Genomic DNA, 23,231 nt, shown 5'->3' on the forward strand with positions numbered 1-23,231 from the left:
CACGCTCTCGAGATACAGAGCAACCAACCGCGCCACGACAGCAGTTGATATAAATCTATGTTCGTTTCTAATACTTAAAGTTCCAGAGACCGTATAAGATCGCGGCAAAAGCAAACTGCCCCCACCTGGTCTCGAGCCCGCGATCCAAAATACGTCACGCTCTCGAGGTACAGAGCAACCAACCGCGCCACGACAGCAGTTGATATAAATCTATGTTCGTTTTTAATACTTAAAGTTCCCAGAGACCGTACCATATCGCGGCAAAAGCAAACTGCCCCCACCTGGTCTCGAGCCCGCGATCCATAATACGTCACGCTCTCGAGGTACAGAGCAACCAACCGCGCCACGACAGCAGTTGATATCAATCTATGTTCGTTTTTAATACTTAAAGTTCCCAGAGACCGTACCATATCGCGGAAAAGGCAAACTGCCCCCACCTGGTCTCGAGCCCGCGATCCATAATACGTCACGCTCTCGAGGTACAGAGCAACCAACCGCGCCACGACAGCAGTTGATATCAATCTATGTTCGTTTCTAATACTTAAAGTTCCCCGAGACCGTATGAGATCGCGGCAAAAGCAAACTGCCCCCACCTGGTCTCGAGCCCGCAATCCAAAATAAGTCACGCTCTCGAGGTACAGAGCAACCAACCGCGCCACGACAGCAGTTGATATAAATCTATGTTCGTTTCTAATACTTAAAGTTCCAGAGACCGTACCAGATCGCGACAATAGCAAACTGCCCCCACCTGGTCTCGAGCCCGCGATCCAAAATACGTCACGCTCTCGAGGTACAGAGCAACCAACCGCGCCACGACAGCAGTTGATATAAATCTATGTTCGTTTCTGATACTTAAAGTTCCCAGAGACCGTATTAGATCGCGGCAAAAGCAAACTGCCCCCACCTGGTCTCGAGCCCGCGATCCAAAATACGTCACGCTCTCGAGGTACAGAGCAACCAACCGCGCCACGACAGCAGTTGATATAAATCTATGTTCGTTTCTGATACTTAAAGTTCCCAGAGACCGTATGAGATCGCGGCAAAAGCAAACTGCCCCCACCTGGTCTCGAGCCCGCGATCCAAAATACGTCACGCTCTCGAGGTACAGAGCAACCAACCGCGCCACGACAGCAGTTGATATAAATCTATGTTCGTTTCTAATACTTAAAGTTCCCAGAGACCGTATAAGATCGCGGCAAAAGCAAACTGCCCCCACCTGGTCTCGAGCCCGCGATCCAAAATACGTCACGCTCTCGAGGTACAGAGCAACCAACCGCGCCACGACAGCAGTTGATATAAATCTATGTTCGTTTCTAATACTTAAAGTTCCCAGAGACCGTATGAGATCGCGGCAAAAGCAAACTGCCCCCACCTGGTCTCGAGCCCGCGATCCAAAATACGTCACGCTCTCGAGGTACAGAGCAACCAACCGCGCCACGACAGCAGTTGATATAAATCTATGTTCGTTTCTAATACTTAAAGTTCCCAGAGACCGTATAAGATCGCGGCAAAAGCAAACTGCCCCCACCTGATCTCGAGCCCGCGATCCAAAATACGTCACGCTCTCGAGGTACAGAGCAACCAACCGCGCCACGACAGCAGTTGATATAAATCTATGTTCGTTTCTAATACTTAAAGTTCCAAGAGACCGTATAAGATCGCGGCAAAAGCAAACTGCCCCCACCTGGTCTCGAGCCCGCGATCCAAAATACGTCACGCTCTCGAGGTACAGAGCAACCAACCGCGCCACGACAGCAGTTGATATAAATCTATGTTCGTTTCTAATACTTAAAGTTCCAGAGACCGTACAAGATCGCGGCAAAAGCAAACTGCCCCCACCTGGTCTCGAGCCCGCGATCCAAAATACGTCACGCTCTCGAGGTACAGAGCAACCAACCGCGCCACGACAGCAGTTGATATAAATCTAGGTTCGTTTCTAATACTTAAAGTTCCAGAGACCGTATAAGATCGCGGCAAAAGCAAACTGCCCCCACCTGGTCTCGAGCCCGCGATCCAAAATACGTCACGCTCTCGAGGTACAGAGCAACCAACCGCGCCACGACAGCAGTTGATATAAATCTATGTTCGTTTCTAATACTTAAAGTTCCAGGGGCCGTATAAGATCGCGTCAAAAGCAAACTGCCCCCACCTGGTCTCGAGCCCGCGATCCAAAATACGTCACGCTCTCGAGGTACAGAGCAACCAACCGCGCCACGACAGCAGTTGATATAAATCTATGTTCGTTTCTAATACTTAAAGTTCCAGAGACCGTATGAGATCGCGGAAAAAACAAACTGCCCCCACCTGGTCTCGAGCCCGCGATCCAAAATTCGTCACGCTCTCGAGGTACAGAGCAACCAACCGCGCCACGACAGCAGTTGATATAAATCTATGTTCGTTTCTAATACTTAAAGTTCCAGGGGCCGTATAAGATCGCGTCAAAAGCAAACTGCCCCCACCTGGTCTCGAGCCCGCGATCCAAAATACGTCACGCTCTCGAGGTACAGAGCAACCAACCGCGCCACGACAGCAGTTGATATAAATCTATGTTCGTTTCTAATACTTAAAGTTCCAGAGACCGTATGAGATCGCGGAAAAAACAAACTGCCCCCACCTGGTCTCGAGCCCGCGATCCAAAATTCGTCACGCTCTCGAGGTACAGAGCAACCAACCGCGCCACGACAGCAGTTGATATAAATCTATGTTCGTTTCTAATACTTAAAGTTCCAGAGACCGTATGAGATCGCGGCAAAAGCAAACTGCCCCCACCTGGTCTCGAGCCCGCGATCCAAAATACGTCACGCTCTCGAGTTACAGAGCAACCAACCGCACCACGACAGCAGTTGATATAAATCTATGTTCGTTTCTAATACTTAAAGTTCCAGGGGCCGTATGAGATCGCGTCAAAAGCAAACTGCCCCCACCTGGTCTCGAGCCCGCGATCCAAAATACGTCACGCTCTCGAGGTACAGAGCAACCAACCGCGCCACGACAGCAGTTGATATAAATCTATGTTCGTTTCTAATACTTAAAGTTCCAGGGGCCGTATAAGATCGCGTCAAAAGCAAACTGCCCCCACCTGGTCTCGAGCCCGCGATCCAAAATACGTCACGCTCTCGAGGTACAGAGCAACCAACCGCGCCACGACAGCAGTTGATATAAATCTATGTTCGTTTCTAATACTTAAAGTTCCAGAGACCGTATGAGATCGCGGAAAAAACAAACTGCCCCCACCTGGTCTCGAGCCCGCGATCCAAAATACGTCACGCTCTCGAGGTACAGAGCAACCAACCGCGCCACGACAGCAGTTGATATAAATCTATGTTCGTTTCTAATACTTAAAGTTCCAGAGACCGTATGAGATCGCGGAAAAAACAAACTGCCCCCACCTGGTCTCGAGCCCGCGATCCAAAATACGTCACGCTCTCGAGGTACAGAGCAACCAACCGCGCCACGACAGCAGTTGATATAAATCTATGTTCGTTTCTAATACTTAAAGTTCCCGAGACCGTATGAGATCGCGGCAAAAGCAAACTGCCCCCACCTGGTCTCGAGCCCGCGATCCAAAATACGTCACGCTCTCGAGGTACAGAGCAACCAACCGCGCCACGACAGCAGTTGATATAAATCTATGTTCGTTTCTAATACTTAAAGTTCCCAGAGACCGTATGAGATCGCGGCAAAAGCAAACTGCCCCACCTGGTCTCGAGCCCGCGATCCAAAATACGTCACGCTCTCGAGGTACAGAGCAACCAACCGCGCCACGACAGCAGTTGATATAAATCTATGTTCGTTTCTAATACTTAAAGTTTCAGGGGCCGTAGAAGATCGCGGCAAAAGCAAACTGCCCCCACCTGGTCTCGAGCCCGCGATCCAAAATACGTCACGCTCTCGAGGTACAGAGCAACCAACCGCGCCACGACAGCAGTTGATATAAATCTATGTTCGTTTCTAATACTTAAGTTCCCAGAGACCGTATGAGATCGCGGCAAAAGCAAACTGCCCCCACCTGGTCTCGAGCCCGCGATCCAAAATACGTCACGCTCTCGAGGTACAGAGCAACCAACCGCGCCACGACAGCAGTTGATATAAATCTATGTTCGTTTCTAATACTTAAAGTTTCAGGGGCCGTAGAAGATCGCGGCAAAAGCAAACTGCCCCCACCTGATCTCGAGCCCGCGATCCAAAATACGTCACGCTCTCGAGGTACAGAGCAACCAACCGCGCCACGACAGCAGTTGATATAAATCTATGTTCGTTTCTAATACTTAAAGTTCCAGAGACCGTATAAGATCGCGGCAAAAGCAAACTGCCCCCACCTGGTCTCGAGCCCGCGATCCAAAATACGTCACGCTCTCGAGGTACAGAGCAACCAACCGCGCCACGACAGCAGTTGATATAAATCTATGTTCGTTTTTAATACTTAAAGTTCCCAGAGACCGTACCATATCGCGGCAAAAGCAAACTGCCCCCACCTGGTCTCGAGCCCGCGATCCATAATACGTCACGCTCTCGAGGTACAGAGCAACCAACCGCGCCACGACAGCAGTTGATATCAATCTATGTTCGTTTTTAATACTTAAAGTTCCCAGAGACCGTACCATATCGCGGAAAAGGCAAACTGCCCCCACCTGGTCTCGAGCCCGCGATCCATAATACGTCACGCTCTCGAGGTACAGAGCAACCAACCGCGCCACGACAGCAGTTGATATCAATCTATGTTCGTTTCTAATACTTAAAGTTCCCCGAGACCGTATGAGATCGCGGCAAAAGCAAACTGCCCCACCTGGTCTCGAGCCCGCAATCCAAAATAAGTCACGCTCTCGAGGTACAGAGCAACCAACCGCGCCACGACAGCAGTTGATATAAATCTATGTTCGTTTCTAATACTTAAAGTTCCAGAGACCGTACCAGATCGCGACAATAGCAAACTGCCCCCACCTGGTCTCGAGCCCGCGATCCAAAATACGTCACGCTCTCGAGGTACAGAGCAACCAACCGCGCCACGACAGCAGTTGATATAAATCTATGTTCGTTTCTGATACTTAAAGTTCCCAGAGACCGTATTAGATCGCGGCAAAAGCAAACTGCCCCCACCTGGTCTCGAGCCCGCGATCCAAAATACGTCACGCTCTCGAGGTACAGAGCAACCAACCGCGCCACGACAGCAGTTGATATAAATCTATGTTCGTTTCTGATACTTAAAGTTCCCAGAGACCGTATGAGATCGCGGCAAAAGCAAACTGCCCCCACCTGGTCTCGAGCCCGCGATCCAAAATACGTCACGCTCTCGAGGTACAGAGCAACCAACCGCGCCACGACAGCAGTTGATATAAATCTATGTTCGTTTCTAATACTTAAAGTTCCCAGAGACCGTATAAGATCGCGGCAAAAGCAAACTGCCCCCACCTGGTCTCGAGCCCGCGATCCAAAATACGTCACGCTCTCGAGGTACAGAGCAACCAACCGCGCCACGACAGCAGTTGATATCAATCTATGTTCGTTTCTAATACTTAAAGTTCCCAGAGACCGTATAAGATCGCGGCAAAAGCAAACTGCCCCCACCTGGTCTCGAGCCCGCGATCCAAAATACGTCACGCTCTCGAGGTACAGAGCAACCAACCGCGCCACGACAGCAGTTGATATAAATCTATGTTCGTTTCTAATACTTAAAGTTCCCAGAGACCGTATAAGATCGCGGCAAAAGCAAACTGCCCCCACCTGATCTCGAGCCCGCGATCCAAAATACGTCACGCTCTCGAGGTACAGAGCAACCAACCGCGCCACGACAGCAGTTGATATAAATCTATGTTCGTTTCTAATACTTAAAGTTCCAAGAGACCGTATAAGATCGCGGCAAAAGCAAACTGCCCCCACCTGGTCTCGAGCCCGCGATCCAAAATACGTCACGCTCTCGAGGTACAGAGCAACCAACCGCGCCACGACAGCAGTTGATATAAATCTATGTTCGTTTCTAATACTTAAAGTTCCAGAGACCGTACAAGATCGCGGCAAAAGCAAACTGCCCCCACCTGGTCTCGAGCCCGCGATCCAAAATACGTCACGCTCTCGAGGTACAGAGCAACCAACCGCGCCACGACAGCAGTTGATATAAATCTAGGTTCGTTTCTAATACTTAAAGTTCCAGAGACCGTATAAGATCGCGGCAAAAGCAAACTGCCCCCACCTGGTCTCGAGCCCGCGATCCATAATACGTCACGCTCTCGAGGTACAGAGCAACCAACCGCGCCACGACAGCAGTTGATATCAATCTATGTTCGTTTTTAATACTTAAAGTTCCCAGAGACCGTACCATATCGCGGAAAAGGCAAACTGCCCCCACCTGGTCTCGAGCCCGCGATCCATAATACGTCACGCTCTCGAGGTACAGAGCAACCAACCGCGCCACGACAGCAGTTGATATCAATCTATGTTCGTTTCTAATACTTAAAGTTCCCCGAGACCGTATGAGATCGCGGCAAAAGCAAACTGCCCCACCTGGTCTCGAGCCCGCAATCCAAAATAAGTCACGCTCTCGAGGTACAGAGCAACCAACCGCGCCACGACAGCAGTTGATATAAATCTATGTTCGTTTCTAATACTTAAAGTTCCAGAGACCGTACCAGATCGCGACAATAGCAAACTGCCCCCACCTGGTCTCGAGCCCGCGATCCAAAATACGTCACGCTCTCGAGGTACAGAGCAACCAACCGCGCCACGACAGCAGTTGATATAAATCTATGTTCGTTTCTGATACTTAAAGTTCCCAGAGACCGTATTAGATCGCGGCAAAAGCAAACTGCCCCCACCTGGTCTCGAGCCCGCGATCCAAAATACGTCACGCTCTCGAGGTACAGAGCAACCAACCGCGCCACGACAGCAGTTGATATAAATCTATGTTCGTTTCTGATACTTAAAGTTCCCAGAGACCGTATGAGATCGCGGCAAAAGCAAACTGCCCCCACCTGGTCTCGAGCCCGCGATCCAAAATACGTCACGCTCTCGAGGTACAGAGCAACCAACCGCGCCACGACAGCAGTTGATATAAATCTATGTTCGTTTCTAATACTTAAAGTTCCCAGAGACCGTATAAGATCGCGGCAAAAGCAAACTGCCCCCACCTGGTCTCGAGCCCGCGATCCAAAATACGTCACGCTCTCGAGGTACAGAGCAACCAACCGCGCCACGACAGCAGTTGATATAAATCTATGTTCGTTTCTAATACTTAAAGTTCCCAGAGACCGTATAAGATCGCGGCAAAAGCAAACTGCCCCCACCTGGTCTCGAGCCCGCGATCCAAAATACGTCACGCTCTCGAGGTACAGAGCAACCAACCGCGCCACGACAGCAGTTGATATAAATCTATGTTCGTTTCTAATACTTAAAGTTCCCAGAGACCGTATAAGATCGCGGCAAAAGCAAACTGCCCCCACCTGATCTCGAGCCCGCGATCCAAAATACGTCACGCTCTCGAGGTACAGAGCAACCAACCGCGCCACGACAGCAGTTGATATAAATCTATGTTCGTTTCTAATACTTAAAGTTCCAAGAGACCGTATAAGATCGCGGCAAAAGCAAACTGCCCCCACCTGGTCTCGAGCCCGCGATCCAAAATACGTCACGCTCTCGAGGTACAGAGCAACCAACCGCGCCACGACAGCAGTTGATATAAATCTATGTTCGTTTCTAATACTTAAAGTTCCAGAGACCGTACAAGATCGCGGCAAAAGCAAACTGCCCCCACCTGGTCTCGAGCCCGCGATCCAAAATACGTCACGCTCTCGAGGTACAGAGCAACCAACCGCGCCACGACAGCAGTTGATATAAATCTAGGTTCGTTTCTAATACTTAAAGTTCCAGAGACCGTATAAGATCGCGGCAAAAGCAAACTGCCCCCACCTGGTCTCGAGCCCGCGATCCAAAATACGTCACGCTCTCGAGGTACAGAGCAACCAACCGCGCCACGACAGCAGTTGATATAAATCTATGTTCGTTTCTAATACTTAAAGTTCCAGGGGCCGTATAAGATCGCGTCAAAAGCAAACTGCCCCCACCTGGTCTCGAGCCCGCGATCCAAAATACGTCACGCTCTCGAGGTACAGAGCAACCAACCGCGCCACGACAGCAGTTGATATAAATCTATGTTCGTTTCTAATACTTAAAGTTCCAGAGACCGTATGAGATCGCGGAAAAAACAAACTGCCCCCACCTGGTCTCGAGCCCGCGATCCAAAATTCGTCACGCTCTCGAGGTACAGAGCAACCAACCGCGCCACGACAGCAGTTGATATAAATCTATGTTCGTTTCTAATACTTAAAGTTCCAGGGGCCGTATAAGATCGCGTCAAAAGCAAACTGCCCCCACCTGGTCTCGAGCCCGCGATCCAAAATACGTCACGCTCTCGAGGTACAGAGCAACCAACCGCGCCACGACAGCAGTTGATATAAATCTATGTTCGTTTCTAATACTTAAAGTTCCAGAGACCGTATGAGATCGCGGAAAAAACAAACTGCCCCCACCTGGTCTCGAGCCCGCGATCCAAAATTCGTCACGCTCTCGAGGTACAGAGCAACCAACCGCGCCACGACAGCAGTTGATATAAATCTATGTTCGTTTCTAATACTTAAAGTTCCAGAGACCGTATGAGATCGCGGCAAAAGCAAACTGCCCCCACCTGGTCTCGAGCCCGCGATCCAAAATACGTCACGCTCTCGAGTTACAGAGCAACCAACCGCACCACGACAGCAGTTGATATAAATCTATGTTCGTTTCTAATACTTAAAGTTCCAGGGGCCGTATGAGATCGCGTCAAAAGCAAACTGCCCCCACCTGGTCTCGAGCCCGCGATCCAAAATACGTCACGCTCTCGAGGTACAGAGCAACCAACCGCGCCACGACAGCAGTTGATATAAATCTATGTTCGTTTCTAATACTTAAAGTTCCAGGGGCCGTATAAGATCGCGTCAAAAGCAAACTGCCCCCACCTGGTCTCGAGCCCGCGATCCAAAATACGTCACGCTCTCGAGGTACAGAGCAACCAACCGCGCCACGACAGCAGTTGATATAAATCTATGTTCGTTTCTAATACTTAAAGTTCCAGAGACCGTATGAGATCGCGGAAAAAACAAACTGCCCCCACCTGGTCTCGAGCCCGCGATCCAAAATACGTCACGCTCTCGAGGTACAGAGCAACCAACCGCGCCACGACAGCAGTTGATATAAATCTATGTTCGTTTCTAATACTTAAAGTTCCAGAGACCGTATGAGATCGCGGAAAAAACAAACTGCCCCCACCTGGTCTCGAGCCCGCGATCCAAAATACGTCACGCTCTCGAGGTACAGAGCAACCAACCGCGCCACGACAGCAGTTGATATAAATCTATGTTCGTTTCTAATACTTAAAGTTCCCAGAGACCGTATGAGATCGCGGCAAAAGCAAACTGCCCCCACCTGGTCTCGAGCCCGCGATCCAAAATACGTCACGCTCTCGAGGTACAGAGCAACCAACCGCGCCACGACAGCAGTTGATATAAATCTATGTTCGTTTCTAATACTTAAAGTTCCCAGAGACCGTATGAGATCGCGGCAAAAGCAAACTGCCCCACCTGGTCTCGAGCCCGCGATCCAAAATACGTCACGCTCTCGAGGTACAGAGCAACCAACCGCGCCACGACAGCAGTTGATATAAATCTATGTTCGTTTCTAATACTTAAAGTTTCAGGGGCCGTAGAAGATCGCGGCAAAAGCAAACTGCCCCCACCTGGTCTCGAGCCCGCGATCCAAAATACGTCACGCTCTCGAGGTACAGAGCAACCAACCGCGCCACGACAGCAGTTGATATAAATCTATGTTCGTTTCTAATACTTAAGTTCCCAGAGACCGTATGAGATCGCGGCAAAAGCAAACTGCCCCCACCTGGTCTCGAGCCCGCGATCCAAAATACGTCACGCTCTCGAGGTACAGAGCAACCAACCGCGCCACGACAGCAGTTGATATAAATCTATGTTCGTTTCTAATACTTAAAGTTCCAGAGACCGTATGAGATCGCGGCAAAAGCAAACTGCCCCCACCTGGTCTCGAACCCGCGATCCAAAATACGTCACGCTCTCGAGGTACAGAGCAACCAACCGCGCCACGACAGCAGTTGATATAAATCTATGTTCGTTTCTAATACTTAAAGTGCCAGAGACCGTATAAGATCGCGGCAAAAGCAAACTGCCCCCACCTGGTCTCGAGCCCGCGATCCAAAATACGTCACGCTCTCGAGGTACAGAGCAACCAACCGCGCCACGACAGCAGTTAATATAAATCTATGTTCGTTTCTAATACTTAAAGTTCCAGAGACCGTATGAGATCGCGGCAAAAGCAAACAGCCCCCACCTGGTCTCGAGCCCGCGATCCAAATACGTCACGCTCTCGAGGTACAGAGCAACCAACCGCGCCACGACAGCAGTTGATATAAATCTATGTTCGTTTCTAATACTTAAAGTTCCCAGAGACCGTATGAGATCGCGGCAAAAGCAAACTGCCCCCACCTGGTCTCGAGCCCGCGATCCAAAATACGTCACGCTCTCGAGGTACAGAGCAACCAACCGCGCCACGACAGCAGTTGATATAAATCTATGTTCGTTTCTAATACTTAAAGTTCCCCGAGACCGTATAAGATCGCGGCAAAAGCAAACTGCCCCCACCTGGTCTCGAGCCCGCGATCCAAAATGCGTCACGCTCTCGAGGTACAGAGCAACCAACCGCGCCACGACAGCAGTTGATATAAATCTATGTTCGTTTCTAATACTTAAAGTTCCCGAGACCGTATAAGAACGCGTCAAAAGCAAACTGCCCCCACCTGGTCTCGAGCCCGCGATCCAAAATACGTCACGCTCTCGAGGTACAGAGCAACCAACCGCGCCACGACAGCAGTTGATATAAATCTATGTTCGTTTCTAATACTTAAAGTTTCCAGAGACCGTATGAGATCGCGGCAAAAGCAAACTGCCCCCACCTAGTCTCGAGCCCGCGATCCAAAATACGTCACGCTCTCGAGGTACAGAGCAACCAACCGCGCCACGACAGCAGTTGATATAAATCTATGTTCGTTTCTAATACTTAAAGTTCCAGGGGCCGTATAAGATCGCGGCAAAAGCAAACTGCCCCACCTGGTCTCGAGCCCGCGATCCAAAATACGTCACGCTCTCGAGGTACAGAGCAACCAACCGCGCCACGACAGCAGTTGATATAAATCTATGTTCGTTTCTAATACTTAAAGTTCCAGAGACCGTATGAGATCGCGGCAAAAGCAAACTGCCCCCACCTGGTCTCGAGCCCGCGATCCAAAATACGTCACGCTCTCGAGGTACAGAGCAACCAACCGCGCCACGACAGCAGTTGATATAAATCTATGTTCGTTTCTAATACTTAAAGTTCCAGAGACCGTACAAGATCGCGGCAAAAGCAAACTGCCCCCACCTGGTCTCGAGCCCGCGATCCAAAATACGTCACGCTCTCGAGGTACAGAGCAACCAACCGCGCCACGACAGCAGTTGATATAAATCTATGTTCGTTTCTAATACTTAAAGTTCCAGAGACCGTATGGGATCGCGGCAAAAGCAAACTGCCCCCACCTGGTCTCGAGCCCGCGATCCAAAATACGTCACGCTCTCGAGGTACAGAGCAACCAACCGCGCCACGACAGCAGTTGATATAAATCTATGTTCGTTTTTAATACTTAAAGTTCCCAGAGACCGTACCATATCGCGGCAAAAGCAAACTGCCCCCACCTGGTCTCGAGCCCGCGATCCAAAATACGTCACGCTCTCGAGGTACAGAGCAACCAACCGCGCCACGACAGCAGTTGATATAAATCTATGTTCGTTTCTAATACTTAAAGTTCCAGAGACCGTATAAGATCGCGGCAAAAGCAAACTGTCCCCACCTGGTCTCGAGCCCGCGATCCAAAATACGTCACGCTCTCGAGGTACAGAGCAACCAACCGCGCCACGACAGCAGTTGATATAAATCTATGTTCGTTTCTAATACTTAAAGTTCCAGAGACCGTATGAGATCGCGGCAAAAGCAAACTGCCCCCACCTGGTCTCGAGCCCGCGATCCAAAATACGTCACGCTCTCGAGGTACAGAGCAACCAACCGCGCCACGACAGCAGTTGATATAAATCTATGTTCGTTTCTAATACTTAAAGTTCCAGAGACCGTACAAGATCGCGGCAAAAGCAAACTGCCCCCACCTGGTCTCGAGCCCGCGATCCAAAATACGTCACGCTCTCGAGGTACAGAGCAACCAACCGCGCCACGACAGCAGTTGATATAAATCTATGTTCGTTTCTAATACTTAAAGTTCCAGAGACCGTATGAGATCGCGGCAAATGCAAACTGCCCCCACCTGGTCTCGAGCCCGCGATCCAAAATACGTCACGCTCTCGAGGTACAGAGCAACCAACCGCGCCACGACAGCAGTTGATATAAATCTATGTTCGTTTTTAATACTTAAAGTTCCCAGAGACCGTACCATATCGCGGCAAAAGCAAACTGCCCCCACCTGGTCTCGAGCCCGCGATCCAAAATACGTCACGCTCTCGAGGTACAGAGCAACCAACCGCGCCACGACAGCAGTTGATATAAATCTATGTTCGTTTTTAATACTTAAAGTTCCCAGAGACCGTACCATATCGCGAAAAAGGCAAACTGCCCCCACCTGGTCTCGAGCCCGCGATCCATAATACGTCACGCTCTCGAGGTACAGAGCAACCAACCGCGCCACGACAGCAGTTGATATCAATCTATGTTCGTTTCTAATACTTAAAGTTCCCAGAGACCGTATAAGATCGCGGCAAAAGCAAACTGCCCCCACCTGGTCTCGAGCCCGCAATCCAAAATAAGTCACGCTCTCGAGGTACAGAGCAACCAACCGCGCCACGACAGCAGTTGATATAAATCTATGTTCGTTTCTAATACTTAAAGTTCCAGAGACCGTACCAGATCGCGGCAAAAGCAAACTGCCCCCACCTGGTCTCGAGCCCGCGATCCAAAATACGTCACGCTCTCGAGGTGCAGAGCAACCAACCGCGCCACGACAGCAGTTGATATAAATCTATGTTCGTTTCTGATACTTAAAGTTCCCAGAGACCGTGTTAGATCGCGGCAAAAGCAAACTGCCCCCACCTGGTCTCGAGCCCGCGATCCAAAATACGTCACGCTCTCGAGGTACAGAGCAACCAACCGCGCCACGACAGCAGTTGATATAAATCTATGTTCGTTTCTGATACTTAAAGTTCCCAGAGACCGTATGAGATCGCGGCAAAAACAAACTGCCCCCACCTGGTCTCGAGCCCGCGATCCAAAATACGTCACGCTCTCGAGGTACAGAGCAACCAACCGCGCCACGACAGCAGTTGATATAAATCTATGTTCGTTTCTAATACTTAAAGTTCCCAGAGACCGTATAAGATCGCGGCAAAAGCAAACTGCCCCCACCTGGTCTCGAGCCCGCGATCCAAAATACGTCACGCTCTCGAGGTACAGAGCAACCAACCGCGCCACGACAGCAGTTGATATAAATCTATGTTCGTTTCTAATACTTAAAGTTCCCAGAGACCGTATAAGATCGCGGCAAAAGCAAACTGCCCCCACCTGGTCTCGAGCCCGCGATCCAAAATACGTCACGCTCTCGAGGTACAGAGCAACCAACCGCGCCACGACAGCAGTTGATATAAATCTATGTTCGTTTCTAATACTTAAAGTTCCCAGAGACCGTGCCATATCGCGGCAAAAGCAAACTGCCCCCACCTGATCTCGAGCCCGCGATCCAAAATACGTCACGCTCTCGAGGTACAGAGCAACCAACCGCGCCACGACAGCAGTTGATATAAATCTATGTTCGTTTCTAATACTTAAAGTTCCCAGAGACCGTATAAGATCGCGGCAAAAGCAAACTGCCCCCACCTGGTCTCGAGCCCGCGATCCAAAATACGTCACGCTCTCGAGGTACAGAGCAACCAACCGCGCCACGACAGCAGTTGATATAAATCTATGTTCGTTTCTAATACTTAAAGTTCCAGAGACCGTACAAGATCGCGGCAAAAGCAAACTGCCCCCACCTGGTCTCGAGCCCGCGATCCAAAATACGTCACGCTCTCGAGGTACAGAGCAACCAACCGCGCCACGACAGCAGTTGATATAAATCTAGGTTCGTTTCTAATACTTAAAGTTCCAGAGACCGTATAAGATCGCGGCAAAAGCAAACTGCCCCCACCTGGTCTCGAGCCCGCGATCCAAAATACGTCACGCTCTCGAGGTACAGAGCAACCAACCGCGCCACGACAGCAGTTGATATAAATCTATGTTCGTTTCTAATACTTAAAGTTCCAGGGGCCGTATAAGATCGCGTCAAAAGCAAACTGCCCCCACCTGGTCTCGAGCCCGCGATCCAAAATACGTCACGCTCTCGAGGTACAGAGCAACCAACCGCGCCACGACAGCAGTTGATATAAATCTATGTTCGTTTCTAATACTTAAAGTTCCAGAGACCGTATGAGATCGCGGAAAAAACAAACTGCCCCCACCTGGTCTCGAGCCCGCGATCCAAAATTCGTCACGCTCTCGAGGTACAGAGCAACCAACCGCGCCACGACAGCAGTTGATATAAATCTATGTTCGTTTCTAATACTTAAAGTTCCAGGGGCCGTATAAGATCGCGTCAAAAGCAAACTGCCCCCACCTGGTCTCGAGCCCGCGATCCAAAATACGTCACGCTCTCGAGGTACAGAGCAACCAACCGCGCCACGACAGCAGTTGATATAAATCTATGTTCGTTTCTAATACTTAAAGTTCCAGAGACCGTATGAGATCGCGGAAAAAACAAACTGCCCCCACCTGGTCTCGAGCCCGCGATCCAAAATTCGTCACGCTCTCGAGGTACAGAGCAACCAACCGCGCCACGACAGCAGTTGATATAAATCTATGTTCGTTTCTAATACTTAAAGTTCCAGAGACCGTATGAGATCGCGGCAAAAGCAAACTGCCCCCACCTGGTCTCGAGCCCGCGATCCAAAATACGTCACGCTCTCGAGTTACAGAGCAACCAACCGCACCACGACAGCAGTTGATATAAATCTATGTTCCTTTTTTAATACTTAAAGTTTCAGGGGCAGTATAAGATCGCGTCAAAAGCAAACTGCCCCCACCTGGTCTCGAGCCCGCGATCCAAAATACGTCACGCTCTCGAGGTACAGAGCAACCAACCGCGCCACGACAGCAGTTGATATAAATCTATGTTCGTTTCTAATACTTAAAGTTCCAGGGGCCGTATAAGATCGCGTCAAAAGCAAACTGCCCCCACCTGGTCTCGAGCCCGCGATCCAAAATACGTCACGCTCTCGAGGTACAGAGCAACCAACCGCGCCACGACAGCAGTTGATATAAATCTATGTTCGTTTCTAATACTTAAAGTTCCCCGAGACCGTATAAGATCGCGGCAAAAGCAAACTGCCCCCACCTGGTCTCGAGCCCGCGATCCAAAATACGTCACGCTCTCGAGGTACAGAGCAACCAACCGCGCCACGAGAGCAGTTGATATAGAGCTATGTTCATTTCTAATACTTAAAGTTCCCAGAGACCGTATAAGATCGCGGGAAAAGCAAACTGCCCCCACCTGGTCTCGAGCCCGCGATCCAAAATACGTCACGCTCTCGAGGTACAGAGCAACCAACCGCGCCACGACAGCAGTTGATATAAATCTATGTTCGTTTCTAATACTTAAAGTTCCCAGAGACCGTGCCATATCGCGGCAAAAGCAAACTGCCCCCACCTGGTCTCGAGCCCGCGATCCAAAATACGTCACGCTCTCGAGGTACAGAGCAACCAACCGCGCCACGACAGCAGTTGATATAAATCTATGTTCGTTTCTGATACTTAAAGTTCCCAGAGACCGTATAAGATCGCGGCAAAAGCAAACTGCCCCCACCTGGTCTCGAGCCCGCGAACCAAAATACGTCACGCTCTCGAGGTACAGAGCAACCAACCGCGCCACGACAGGAGTTGATATAAATCTATGTTCGTTTCTAATACTTAAAGTTCCCGAGATCGTATAAGATCGCGGCAAAAGCAAACTGCCCCCACCTGGTCTCGAGCCCGCGATCCAAAATACGTCACGCTCTCGAGGTACAGAGCAACCAACCGCGCCACGACAGCAGTTGATATAAATCTATGTTCGTTTCTAATACTTAAAGTTCCAGAGACCGTATGAGATCGCGGCAAAAGCAAACTGCCCCCACCTGGTCTCGAGCCCGCGATCCAAAATACGTCACGCTCTCGAGGTACAGAGCAACCAACCGCGCCACGACAGCAGTTGATATAAATCTATGTTCGTTTCTAATACTTAAAGTTTCAGGGGCCGTATAAGATCGCGGCAAAAGCAAACTGCCCCCACCTGGTCTCGAGCCCGCGATCCAAAATACGTCACGCTCTCGAGGTACAGAGCAACCAACCGCGCCACGACAGCAGTTGATATAAATCTATGTTCGTTTCTAATACTTAAAGTTCCCAGAGACCGTATAAGATCGCGGCAAAAGCTAACTGCCCCCACCTGGTCTCGAGCCCGCGATCCAAAATACGTGACGCTCTCGAGGTACAGAGCAACCAACCGCGCCACGACAGCAGTTGATATAAATCTATGTTCGTTTCTAATACTTAAAGTTCCCAGAGACCGTATGAGATCGCGGCAAAAGCAAACTGCCCCCACCTGGTCTCGAGCCCGCGATCCAAAATACGTCACGCTCTCGAGGTACAGAGCAACCAACCGCGCCACGACAGCAGTTGATATAAATCTATGTTCGTTTCTAATACTTAAAGTTCCAGAGACCGTAAAAGATCGCGGCAAAAGCAAACTGCCCCCACCGGGTCTCGAGCCCGCGATCCAAAATACGTCACGCTCTCGAGGTACAGAGCAACCAACCGCGCCACGACAGCAGTTGATATAAATCTATGTTCGTTTCTAATACTTAAAGTTCCAGAGACGGTATGAGATCGCGGCAAAAGCAAACTGCCCCCACCTGGTCTCGAGCCCGCGATCCAAAATACGTCACGCTCTCGAGGTACAGAGCAACCAACCGCGCCACGACAGCAGTTGATATAAATCTATGTTCGTTTCTAATACTTACAGTTCCCAGAGACCGTACCAGATCCCGCAAAAGCAAACTGCCCCCACCTGGCCTCGAGCCCGCGATCCAAAATACGTCACGCTCTCGAGGTACAGAGCAACCAACCGCGCCACGAGAGCAGTTGATATAAATCTATGTTCGTTTCTAATACTTAAAGTTCCCAGAGACCGTATGAGATCGCGGCAAAAGCAAACTGCCCCCACCTGGTCTCGAGCCCGCGATCCAAAATACGTCACGCTCTCGAGGTACAGAGCAACCAACCGCGCCACGACAGCAGTTGATATAAATCTATGTTCGTTTCTAATACTTAAAGTTCCAGATACGGTATGAGATCGCGGCAAAAGCAAACTGCCCCCACCGGGTCTCGAGCCCGCGATCCAAAATACGTCACGCTCTCGAGGTACAGAGCAACCAACCGCGCCACGACAGCAATTGATATAAATCTATGTTCGTTTCTAATACTTAAAGTTCCAGAGACCGTATGAGATCGCGGCAAAAGCAAACTGCCCCCACCTGGTCTCGAGCCCGCGATCCAAAATACGTCACGCTCTCGAGGTACAGAGCAACCAACCGCGCAACGACAGCAGTTGATATAAATCTATGTTCGTTTCTAATACTTAAAGTTCCAGAGACCGTATGAGATCGCGGCAAAAGCAAACTGCCCCCACCTGGTCTCGAGCCCGCGATCCAAAATACGTCACGCTCTCGAGGTACAGAGCAACCAACCGCGCCACGACAGCAGTTGATATAAATCTATGTTCGTTTCTAATACTTAAAGTTCCAGAGACCGTAAAAGATCGCGGCAAAAGCAAACTGCCCCCACCTGGTCTCGAGCCCGCGATCCAAAATACGTCACGCTCTCGAGGTACAGAGCAACCAACCGCGCCACGACAGCAGTTGATATAAATCTATGTTCGTTTCTAATACTTAAAGTTCCCAGAGACCGTATGAGATCGCGGCAAAAGCAAACTGCCCCCACCTGGTCTCGAGCCCGCGATCCAAAATACGTCACGCTCTCGAGGTACAGAGCAACCAACCGCGCCACGACAGCAGTTGATATAAATCTATGTTGGTTTCTAATACTTAAAGTTTCAGGGGCCGTATAAGATCGCGGCAAAAGCAAACTGCCCCCACCTGGTCTCGAGCCCGCGATCCAAAATACGTCACGCTCTCGAGGTACAGAGCAACCAACCGCGCCACGACAGCAGTTGATATAAATCTATGTTCGTTTCTAATACTTAAAGTTCCCAGAGACCGTATGAGATCGCGGCAAAAGCAAACTGCCCCCACCTGGTCTCGAGCCCGCGATCCAAAATACGTCACGCTCTCGAGGTACAGAGCAACCAACCGCGCCACGACAGCAGTTGATATAAATCTATGTTCGTTTCTAATACTTAAAGTTCCCAGAGACCGTATGAGATCGTGGAAAAATCTAACTGCCCCCACCTGGTCTCGAGCCCGCGATCCAAAATACGTCACGCTCTCGAGGTACAGAGCAACCAACCGCGCCACGACAGCAGTTGATATAAATCTATGTTCGTTTCTAATACTTACAGTTCCAGAGACCGTACCAGATCCCGCAAAAGCAAACTGCCCCCACCTGGTCTCGAGCCCGCGATCCAAAATACGTCACGCTCTCGAGGTACAGAGCAACCAACCGCGCCACGACAGCAGTTGATATAAATCTATGTTCGTTTCTAATACTTAAAGTTCCAGAGACGGTATCAGATCGCGGCAAAAGCAAACTGCCCCCACCTGGTCTCGAGCCCGCGATCCAAAATACGTCACGCTCTCGAGGTACAGAGCAACCAACCGCGCCACGACAGCAGTTGATATAAATCTATGTTCGTTTCTAATACTTAAAGTTCCAGAGACCGTATAAGATCGCGGCAAAAGCAAACTGCCCCCACCTGATCTCGAGCCCGCGATCCAAAATACGTCACGCTCTCGAGGTACAGAGCAACCAACCGCGCCACGACAGCAGTTGATATAAATCTATGTTCGTTTCTAATACTTAAAGTTCCCAGAGACCGTATAAGATCGCGGCAAAAGCAAACTGCCCCCACCTGGTCTCGAGCCCGCGATCCAAAATACGTCACGCTCTCGAGGTACAGAGCAACCAACCGCGCCACGACAGCAGTTGATATAAATCTATGTTCGTTTCTAATACTTAAAGTTCCAGAGACGTTATGAGATCGCGGAAAAAGCAAACTGCCCCCACCTGGTCTCGAGCCCGCGATCCAAAAAACGTCACGCTCTCGAGGTACAGAGCAACCAACCGCGCCACGACAGCAGTTGATATAAATCTATGTTCGTTTCTAATACTTAAAGTTCCAGAGACGTTATGAGATCGCGGAAAAAGCAAACTGCCCCCACCTGGTCTCGAGCCCGCGATCCAAAATACGTCACGCTCTCGAGGTAGAGAGCAACCAACCGCGCCACGACAGCAGTTGATATAAATCTATGTTCGTTTCTAATACTTAAAGTTCCAGAGACCGTACCAGATCGCGGCAAAAGCAAACTGCCCTCACCTGATCTCGAGCCCGCGATCGAAAATACGTCACGCTCTCGAGGTACAGAGCAACCAACCGCGCCACGACAGCAGTTGATATAAATCTATGTTCGTTTCTAATACTTAAAGTTCCCAGAGACCGTATGAGATCGCGGCAAAAGCAAACTGCCCCCACCTGGTCTCGAGCCCGCGATCCAAAATACGTCACGCTCTCGAGGTACAGAGCAACCAACCGCGCCACGACAGCAGTTGATATAAATCTATGTTCGTTTCTAATACTTAAAGTTCCAGAGACCGTTATGAGATCGCGGAAAAAGCAAACTGCCCCCACCTGGTCTCGAGCCCGCGATCCAAAATACGTCACGCTCTCGAGGTACAGAGCAACCAACCGCGCCACGACAGCAGTTGATATAAATCTATGTTCGTTTCTAATACTTAAAGTTCCAGAGACGTTATGAGAACGCGGAAAAAGCAAACTGCCCCCACCTGGTCTCGAGCCCGCGATCCAAAATACGTCACGCTCTCGAGGTACAGAGCAACCAACCGCGCCACGACAGCAGTTGATATAAATCTATGTTCGTTTCTAATACTTAAAGTTCCAGAGACCGTACAAGATCGCGGCAAAAGCAAACTGCCCCCACCTGGTCTCGAGCCCGCGATCCAAAATACGTCACGCTCTCGAGGTACAGAGCAACCAACCGCGCCACGACAGCAGTTGATATAAATCTATGTTGGTTTCTAATACTTAAAGTTCCAGATACCGTACAAGATCGCGGCAAAAGCAAACTGCCCCCACCTGGTCTCGAGCCCGCGATCCAAAATACGTCACGCTCTCGAGGTACAGAGCAACCAACCGCGCCACGACAGCAGTTGATATAAATCTATGTTCGTTTCTAATTTTTAAAGTTCCCAGAGACCGTATTAGATCGCGGCAAAAGCAAACTGCCCCCACCTGGTCTCGAGCCCGCGATCCAAAATACGTCACGCTCTCGAGGTAGAAAGCAACCAACCGCGCCACGACAGCAGTTGATATAAATCTATGTTCGTTTCTAATACTTAAAGTTCCAGAGACGTTATGAGATCGCGGAAAAAGCAAACTGCCCCCACCTGGTCTCGAGCCCGCGATCCAAAAAACGTCACGCTCTCGAGGTACAGAGCAACCAACCGCGCCACGACAGCAGTTGATATAAATCTATGTTCGTTTCTAATACTTAAAGTTCCAGAGACGTTATGAGATCGCGGAAAAAGCAAACTGCCCCCACCTGGTCTCGAGAGCGCGATCCAAAATACGTGACGCTCTCGAGGTACAGAGCAACCAACCGCGCCACGACAGCAGTTGATATAAATCTATGTTCGTTTCTAATACTTAAAGTTCCAGAGACGTTATGAGATCGCGGAAAAAGCAAACTGCCCCCACCTGGTCTCGAGCCCGCGATCCAAAAAAAGTCACGCTCTCGAGGTACAGAGCAACCAACCGCGCCACGACAGCAGTTGATATAAATCTATGTTCGTTTCTAATACTTAAAGTTCCAGAGACCGTACAAGATCGCGGCAAAAGCAAACTGCCCCCACCTGGTCTCGAGCCCGCGATCCAAAATACGTCACGCTCTCGAGGTACAGAGCAACCAACCGCGCCACGACAGCAGTTGATATAAATCTATGTTCGTTTCTAATACTTAAAGTTACCAGAGACCGTATGAGATCGAGGCAAAAGCAAACTGCCCCCACCTGGTCTCGAGCCCGCGATCCAAAATACGTCACGCTCTCGAGGTACAGAGCAACCAACCGCGCCACGACAGCAGTTGATATAAATCTATGTTCGTTTCTAATACTTAAAGTTCCCAGAGACCGTATGAGATCGCGGCAAAAGCAAACTGCCCCCACCTGGTCTCGAGCCCGCGATCCAAAATACGTCACGCTCTCGAGGTACAGAGCAACCAACCGCGCCACGACAGCAGTTGATATAAATCTATGTTCGTTTCTAATACTTAAAGTTCCCAGAGACCGTATTAGATCGCGGCAAAAGCAAACTGCCCCCACCTGGTCTCGAGCCCGCGATCCAAAATACGTCACGCTCTCGAGGTACAGAGCAACCAACCGCGCCACGACAGCAGTTGATATAAATCTATGTTCGTTTCTAATACTTAAAGTTCCCAGAGACCGTATTAGATCGCGGCAAAAGCAAACTGCCCCCACCTGGTCTCGAGCCCGCGATCCAAAATACGTCACGCTCTCGAGGTAGAAAGCAACCAACCGCGCCACGACAGCAGTTGATATAAATCTATGTTCGTTTCTAATACTTAAAGTTCCAGGGACGTTATGAGATCGCGGAAAAAGCAAACTGCCCCCACCTGGTCTCGAGCCCGCGATCCAAAAAACGTCACGCTCTCGAGGTACAGAGCAACCAACCGCGCCACGACAGCAGTTGATATAAATCTATGTTTGTTTCTAATACTTAAAGTTCCAGAGACGTTATGAGATCGCGGAAAAAGCAAACTGCTCCCACCTGGTCTCGAGCCCGCGATCCAAAATACGTCACGCTCTCGAGGTACAGAGCAACCAACCGCGCCACGACAGCAGTTGATATAAATCTATGTTCGTTTCTAATACTTAAAGTTCCAGAGACGTTATGAGATCGCGGAAAAAGCAAACTGCCCCCACCTGGTCTCGAGCCCGCGATCCAAAATACGTCACGCTCTCGAGGTACAGAGCAACCAACCGCGCCACGACAGCAGTTGATATAAATCTATGTTCGTTTCTAATACTTAAAGTTCCAGAGACGTTATGAGATCGCGGAAAAAGGAAACTGCCCCCACCTGGTCTCGAGCCCGCGATCCAAAAAACGTCACGCTCTCGAGGTACAGAGCAACCAACCGCGCCACGACAGCAGTTGATATAAATCTATGTTCGTTTCTAATACTTAAAGTTCCCAGAGACCGTATGAGATCGCGGCAAAAGCAAACTGCCCCCACCTGATCTCGAGCACGCGATCCAAAATACGTCACGCTCTCGAGGTACAGAGCAACCAACCGCGCCACGACAGCAGTTGATATAAATCTATGTTCGTTTCTAATACTTAAAGTTCCAGAGAAGTTATGACATCGCGGAAAAAGCAAACTGCCCCCACCTGGTCTCGAGCCCGCGATCCAAAATACGTCACGCTCTCGAGGTACAGAGCAACCAACCGCGCCACGACAGCAGTTGATATAAATCTATGTTCGTTTCTAATACTTAAAGTTCCCAGAGACCGTATATGATCGCGGCAAAAGCAAACTGCCCCCACCTGGTCTCGAGCCCGCGATCCAAAATACGTCACGCTCTCGAGGTACAGAGCAACCAACCGCGCCACGACAGCAGTTGATATAAATCTATGTTCGTTTCTAATACTTAAAGTTCCAGAGACCGTACCAGATCGCGGCAAAAGCAAACTGCCCCCACCTGGTCTCGAGCCCGCGATCCAAAATACGTCACGCTCTCGAGGTACAGAGCAACCAACCGCGCCACGACAGCAGTTGATATAAATCTATGTTCGTTTCTAATACTTAAAG

The sequence above is a fragment of the Apostichopus japonicus genome, chromosome 19 (genome assembly GCF_037975245.1).
Source record: "Apostichopus japonicus isolate 1M-3 chromosome 19, ASM3797524v1, whole genome shotgun sequence".
Lineage (NCBI taxonomy): Eukaryota > Metazoa > Echinodermata > Holothuroidea > Aspidochirotida > Stichopodidae > Apostichopus > Apostichopus japonicus.